The sequence below is a fragment of the Lolium rigidum genome, chromosome 6, assembly GCF_022539505.1.
Source record: "Lolium rigidum isolate FL_2022 chromosome 6, APGP_CSIRO_Lrig_0.1, whole genome shotgun sequence".
NCBI lineage: Eukaryota > Viridiplantae > Streptophyta > Magnoliopsida > Poales > Poaceae > Lolium > Lolium rigidum.
Window position 1 is genome coordinate 247,319,557 of NC_061513.1, and position 7,158 is coordinate 247,326,714.

A 7,158-nucleotide genomic window follows, 5' to 3' on the forward strand; every position below is an offset into this window, starting at 1 on the left:
CCTCTGGGAAGGGCCATTATTCTACTTTATGTTGAGTCAGTTTACCTATTTCCTTCTATCTTAGAAGCAAACACTTGTGTCAACTGTGTGCATTGATTCCTACATACTTGCTTATTTGCATTCATCATATTACTTTGTGTTGACAATTATCCATGAGATAAACATGTTGAAGTTGAAAGCAATTGCTGAAACTTATATCTTCCTTTGTGTTGCTTCAAAACTTTCTACTAAGAATTTATTGCTTTATGAGTTAACTCTTATGCAAGTCTTATTGATGCTTGTCTTGAAAGTACTATTCATGAAAAGTCTTTGTTATATGATTCAGTTGTTTAATCATTGTCTTTACCATTGCTTCGAATCACTTCATTCATGTCATATGCTTTACAATAGTATTGATCAAGATTATGATAGCATGTCACTTCAGAAATTATCCTTGTTATCGTTTACCTACTCGAGGGCGAGTAGGAACTAAGCTTGGGGATGCTTGATATGTCTCAAACGTATCCATAATTTCTTATGTTCCATGCTACTTTTATGACAATACTCACATGTTTTATACACACTTTACATCATTATTATACATTTTCCGGCACTAACCTATTGACAAGATGCCGAAGCGCCAGTTCCTGTTTTCTGCTGTTTTTGGTTTTAGAAATCCTACAAAGGAAATATTCTCGGAATTGGACGAAATCAACGCCCAGGGTCTTATTTTTCCACGGAGCTTCCAGAAGACCGAAGAGCACACGAAGTGGGGCCACGAGGGGCCGTAACCATAGGGCGGCGCAGCCAGCATGGGGCCCGCGCCCCCCTATGGTGTGGGTCCCTCAGGACCCCTCCGAGGCTGCCCTTCCGCCTATAAAGTCTCTCCGTCGCGAAAACCCTAAAAAGATAAGCCACGATATGAGAAAAGTTACGCAGCCGCCGCCATCGCGAAGCCAAGTTCGGGGGACAAAATCTCTGTTCCGGCACGCCGCTGGGACGGGGAATTGCCCCCGGAAGCCATCTCCATCGACGCCACCGCCATCTTCATCGCCATCGCTATCTCCTATGATGAGGAGGGAGTAGTTCTCCCCCGAGGCTAAGGGCTTTACCGGTAGCTATGTGGTTCATCTCTCTCTCCCATGTGATCTTTATGTGATCATGAGCTTTGTATCACTATTAATCTATGTGCTACTCTAGTGATGTTATTAAAGTATTCTATTCCTCCTCCATGATGTAATGTTAACAGTGTGTGCATCATGTAGTACTTGGCGTAGGTTATGATTGTAATCTCTTGTAGATTATGAAGTTAACTATTACTATGATAGTATTGATGCGATCTATTCCCCCTTTCATAGCTATTGTTGACAGTGTGTATGCTATGTTAGTACTCGGTCTAAATTGCAACGGTCTATTATGCACTCTAGAGGTTACTTTAATATGAACTCCGGATGTTGTGGAGCTTGTTTACTCCGGCTTGAGGTGTGCTTTTATAGCCCTACACAATGAATGGTGTTTGTTATCCAACAAGAGAGTGTGAGAACTAGCACAAGTGAAGAGAAGTTATTTATTTATTGATCATTGTTGAGAGTGTCCACTAGTGAAAGTATGATCCCTAGGCCTTGTTTCCAAATATCGAATCACCGTTTATTTACTGTTCTACTGCATGTTTACTTGCTGCCAGATTTATTTCAGATTGTTATTACCACTCATACTCATCCATATCACTTGCATTTTACTATCTCTTCGCCGAACTAGTGCACCTATACATCTGACAAGTGTATTAGGTGTGTTGGGGACACAAGAGACTTCTTGTATCGTAATTGCAGGGTTGCTTGAGAGGGATATCTTTGACCTCTACCTCCCCGAGTTCGATAAACCTTGGGTGATTCACTTAATGAAAACTTGCTGCTGTTCTACAAACCTTTGCTCTTGGAGGCCCAACACTGTCTACAGGAATAGAAGCGTGCGTAGACATCAGTGTACCACATGTATCACTCATAATTGTAGTATCACTCTGAATTTTCGTGAATCGTGGACACGGCTATGTCGCACCCGAAGGCTATTTGGCGAGAATTAAGGAAATTTTCATGCTTGACTTGGCTATCGTGACTCAAAACCGGTGATCAGAATATATCATAAGGACTTTATGATAACTCATATCGGTATAGACTACAAGATCAAATCGACAAGACGGCAATATCACACCAGGAGGTATGAGTAGCGCTATAAGGGTTTCAACCGTGATATTCTTAAAAAGTTTGTTACTTTACTTGTCACCTCTATGAGATGCAACAATGTACCATGTGGGTGATTCTTTTTTTCTTTTCTTAAGGGTCGCAGGATAATTGATCCTCTCGATTATCGGAGACAAGCCGATGCATAGAGGATACATAAGGACTTTACGATATTTACCTAGTGTACGATATGTTTTTTTGTTAAGAACTGCATGGCTATACTAGGTCACACCATAATACGACGATATCACACCTAGAGTATTAGCAGGGATAACATTGATGTTATTGTGTAATTCTTAAGGAATTTTTGTTATGACTTGTCTCCTTTATGAGAGGGTTAAGGACTATTTGCAAAAACCATATGTGATATCTCAAGTACTTTACGATCGACCTAGCGTTCGGTATGGCTGGTGTGATAAGGACCGCATATACATTTTTAGTCTCCGACTTCTCCCTTCTTGAGAGAGGTGGATGGTGCACTTGGTCTGTTGGAAGGCAGTGGTGGCGACATCTGGGTCGATGAGCTGCAACTTGAGCGGGCAGATGATGGAGACGGGGCACTTCTCGGTGCGACCCTTGTACTGCATGACGCCGTCCAACCTCACTTCGATCTGGAACTGCCCTTCCTCCTTTTCTTTGGTGAACTCCGCTGGGACGGCCACCGACAGCTTGGGCAGGGCCTTGGCGACTCCCCCACCTTTACACACACGGCGGTGGCCTTCTTCGCGCCCCGGTTGAAGGCCCGGATGGTGCCTCCCTCGTCAAACTTGGTGCCGTCGAAGGAGAAGACGGTGGCCATGTCGCTTTAGCTCATGTTGTAGTACATGTTGGGGTTGCGCAGGGAGATGGTGATGGTGGCATTGTAGGAGAGGAGCTGGAGCTGGGACGTGGAGGCGTTGGTGGATGGGTAGAGGGAGAATCGCATGAGGAGGGCGTCATCGGCGGTGTGCACCGTGGTCGAAGGCCCGGATGGTGCCTCCCTCGTCAAACTTGGTGTCGTCGAAGAAGAATACGGTGGCCAGGTCGCTTTAGCTCATGTTGTAGTACATGTTGGGGTTGCGCAGGGAGATGGTGACAGTGGAATTGTAGGAGAGGAGCTGGAGCTGGGACGTGGAGGCGTTGGTGGACGGGTAGAGAGAGAAGTGCATGAGGAGGGTGTCGGCGGCGGTGTGCGCCCTAGTCGAAGGTCCGGATGGTGCCTCCCTCATCAAACTTGGTGCCTTACAAGGAGAAGACGGTGGCCAGGTTGCTTTAGCTCATGTCGTAGTACATGTTGGGGTTGCACAATGAGATGGTGACGGTGGCATTGTAGGAGAGGAGCTGGAGTTGGGACGTGGAGGCGCTGGTGGACGGGTAGAGGGAGAAGCGCATAAGGAGGGCGTCGTCGGTGGTGGATTTGGGCGGCTTGATGACAACAATGGCGAGGATGAGGACGACCATGAGTACGATGCCGACGACGTTCCAGATGGCGATTTCTGTCCAGCTACAGTTGCAGCAGTCGTCGTCGTAGTCGCAACAGTCCCGCTGCCCCATGGCTGATGTGCGCGTCCGCCCTCTGAGTCTGAACTTGGGAGGGTGGATGGGTAACTTTATGATAACCCATATCGGTACGAGAAAGGAAATCTTTCATGCTGGACTTGCCTACCATGAAATAGATGTATACAAGCATAATCCATCGATGTCTCAAAAACCCATATCGGTACGAGCTAGGCTAAAAAAGTGAGTGAAAGCGTAATTTGTAAGACTTTTTTTTGTGTGACTTGTCACCTTTTTGAGTTGCGACAAGGTGTGTTTTAATTTCCTGGAGGGTTAAAGAGTTTTTGGCACAAATATCAAGTAATTTATGATAAACCTAGGGTACGATATGGATGGCGTGCTAAGGACCGCATAGCAGTTGGTGAGGAACCGCATCCTTTATAGATAAACGAAATGTCGACACCCGAAGGTATCTGGGTGCGCCAAGGAATTCAATTGTTATTTGTTCTTACACTAAGAATAAAGGGAAATTCCATGCTGGACTTACCTAATCACATTGTTTCTTTTGCTCATTGTAGTATGACGTGTACCATATGGATATTCTTAATTGTAGTATGATGTGTACCACTACCACATGTATCACTCTTAATTGTAGCATCACTCTGAATTTTCGTGAATCGTGGACACGGCTATGTCGTACCCTAAGGCTATTTTGTACAATGAGAATTAAGGAAAATTTCATTGTGAACTTGGCTATCGTGACTCAAAACCGGTGGTCAGAGTATATCATAAGAAGTTTATGATAACCCATATGAGTATGATCGAGGTTAAAATTTGTGCAAAAGTGTAATTCATAAGTTTTTTGTGTGTGTCTTGTCTCCTCTTTTAGTTGCAACAAGGTTCTATGCAGGTGTTTTATTTTCCTATAGGATTACGGGCTTTTTTGGCCACAAATACCATAGAGGATATCTCAAGTACTTTATGATTATCGTATCGTACGATATGGATGACGTATTAAGTACCGCATAGTATTTGGTGAAGAACCGCATCTTTTATACAGGCCACAAACTGTCGACACGGGTACGGTTATAGAAGGCTAGTATTTTCTATGGTTATTTTGAGATTGCCCCTTTGAGCCACATTCTTACGATGCTCCATACGGCCCAGATTAAAATACAATCCTCTATAATTCTATATAATAAAAAACAGAACAATAGCATCTATAGTACCGGAAGTTGCTACAGAGTAATTTGCCTGAAACGTCCAAACATGAATTTGCATGAATCTTCGAAATGCGTTCTGTAAGCCAGAGGCTAGTATTTTTCCTATGGTTATATTGAAATTGCCACTGTGATCTACATTCTTACGATGCTCCATACGGCCCAGATTAAAATACATTGTCAGAACCAAATCCTCTAAAATTCGAAACATAAAAAAGATCAGTAACATCTATCGTGCGGGAAGCTGCTACACAGGGTACTGCAATCTTCCTGAATAAGTACAGCAAATAACAGAACATTTTACCACACATATTATTATTTTCTCCTGTAACAGCACATCCGTTCTAGGAGACAAAGGCTGCATTTTCTATGATTCATTTTGCGATATCACTCTGGACACGGACCAGTTCTTAAATTCGACGTCTCAAAGAACCTCTATACAGTCCCAGAAGTTGCTACAGAGTACTGACACAGCAACGTATGTGGTACCGGAGTGTAGCTGCATAGAGTACTGCATCCGTCAAGCATGAGTACATCATAATTGTTTACAAAAGTCATTTCAGGTTAGAGTGGATCATAGATGGACCATGGTGCATATAAAAAAACTTTTGCAGGAGTTAGTGTATTACAGGTATCAATTTAACAGAGACGGAAAAATAGCGTAACACCCAAAGCTCCAACAGACCCTTAAGTTATGAAGCTGATAACATGTTCACCGGGAAATAAGTAAAGGAAGGATGCAGGATTGCATGCGGGTTTGCAAAATCTAAAGGATACAATATATCTCACGGCCTGTTTCAGGAACACAACCACAAGTAGAGCAAACATAGTAACAGCTATACTGACGGCAGATATGCACACGTTGGCGTAGATGTTCAAGCTGCAAGAGGCTTTCTCGCTGTTGTGGATCATTTCCTTAAGCTTGAACTCTCTTGTCTTCAACTTGTGCTCCATTTGTTCAAATGCAACCTGGAGGTTGTTTTTCTCAGTCCAAAGCACTATGTATGCTTGATCAATGGGAGACTTCGATTCACCTGACGTGGTACCCTCTCTAGAGTGTAAACCAACCAAGCTCCACAAGTGAATCAAGGACCTAGTTAAAATAGGATTCCAAGGTTCATCAACCAATATCGTGTTAATAAGCAAGCAAACAATTCTGATGCAATCCATCTGAAATGGTGATCGGCTTGTGCGTCTGCTGTATTGGATATCGACATATATACCAAACATAGATCATCTAAACAAATCAATGCTTAAGCAAACTTTCAGAACATGAGCAGCTTCGCAAACACCTAACCGCACCAAATCAACCGTGATTACGGCTGTGTGGCATCTGCATTGGTGTTAAAGTTAGATAGATCTTTGTGTCCTCTGATCCCCTTTAGACACCTAAGGTTAGGAGGAGGATAACTACCATTGTTCACTGGTCCATGTTGACACCGAACAAAAAAATCCCTTTTACTGCTAACAGCCCCATAATGGTATAGGTTTATTATTTAATATCAAGTGTCCTTCACCCCATGAAGGGAATCTCAAATTCCAGTTCACTATTATCTAATATCTAAGAACGAATTAGCGATGATGAACTCCACGCACATCATTAGCGATAAAAAAGTAACCATCTACTTATATGGTATTTTGCTAACCTGCCGAGGGCATCCAAGAAATCTTCTCCCTGTAGCAGCCATGTCGAGCGCTACCTTCCTCTGAGGGGCCTCTCCATGACGGCACCTTTGATGCATGTTGAGATCCGGCCCGGCGAAGCACGGATCAAGGATCTCTCGAGGCAGGTCCAAGAAGGCGTCGTGGTCGGCGTAGCTCTGGTGGGGAAACGGAATTGATAAAATAAATTAAACCGACGAGAATGTTTTTAGCAACGGGCTGGTAGTTATGGAGCAGCTGTGTGAAGATTACCTCTTATCCAAGCTCAGAATCTCCGGCGAGATCACCGCTTTGCAGAGACGAATCTGGATTGCCTTCATCTCCTTTGAATCCAGATCACGGCGACATAGCGATGTAGATCTTGCAGGCAGTTCAAGATCTCGCTAATTAACTGGGATCTACATATCTGTACAGAGGAGATGCGCGACGCTTTTGAAACTTTGGATGCTTCCGGTAATAGCGTCGGCGCGGCTACAGTCGTGTGCAGAAAGGGAAGACAGGAGTGGGCTCGGAGGGGTGTGGGTCAAGCCGGCAATTCGACCCATGGGTACGTCCGCCCATGGGCACCCGACCCAAATGGGTAG

The 7,158-nt window shown here is 44.1% G+C and overlaps 1 pseudogene; it reads right to left on the reverse strand.

Annotated features, from left to right (window-relative positions):
* Positions 1 to 2,596: 2,596 nt before the first annotated feature.
* LOC124663915 lies at positions 2,597 to 3,749 on the reverse strand (annotated as a pseudogene).
* Between the last annotated feature and the right edge of the window lie 3,409 nt (positions 3,750 to 7,158).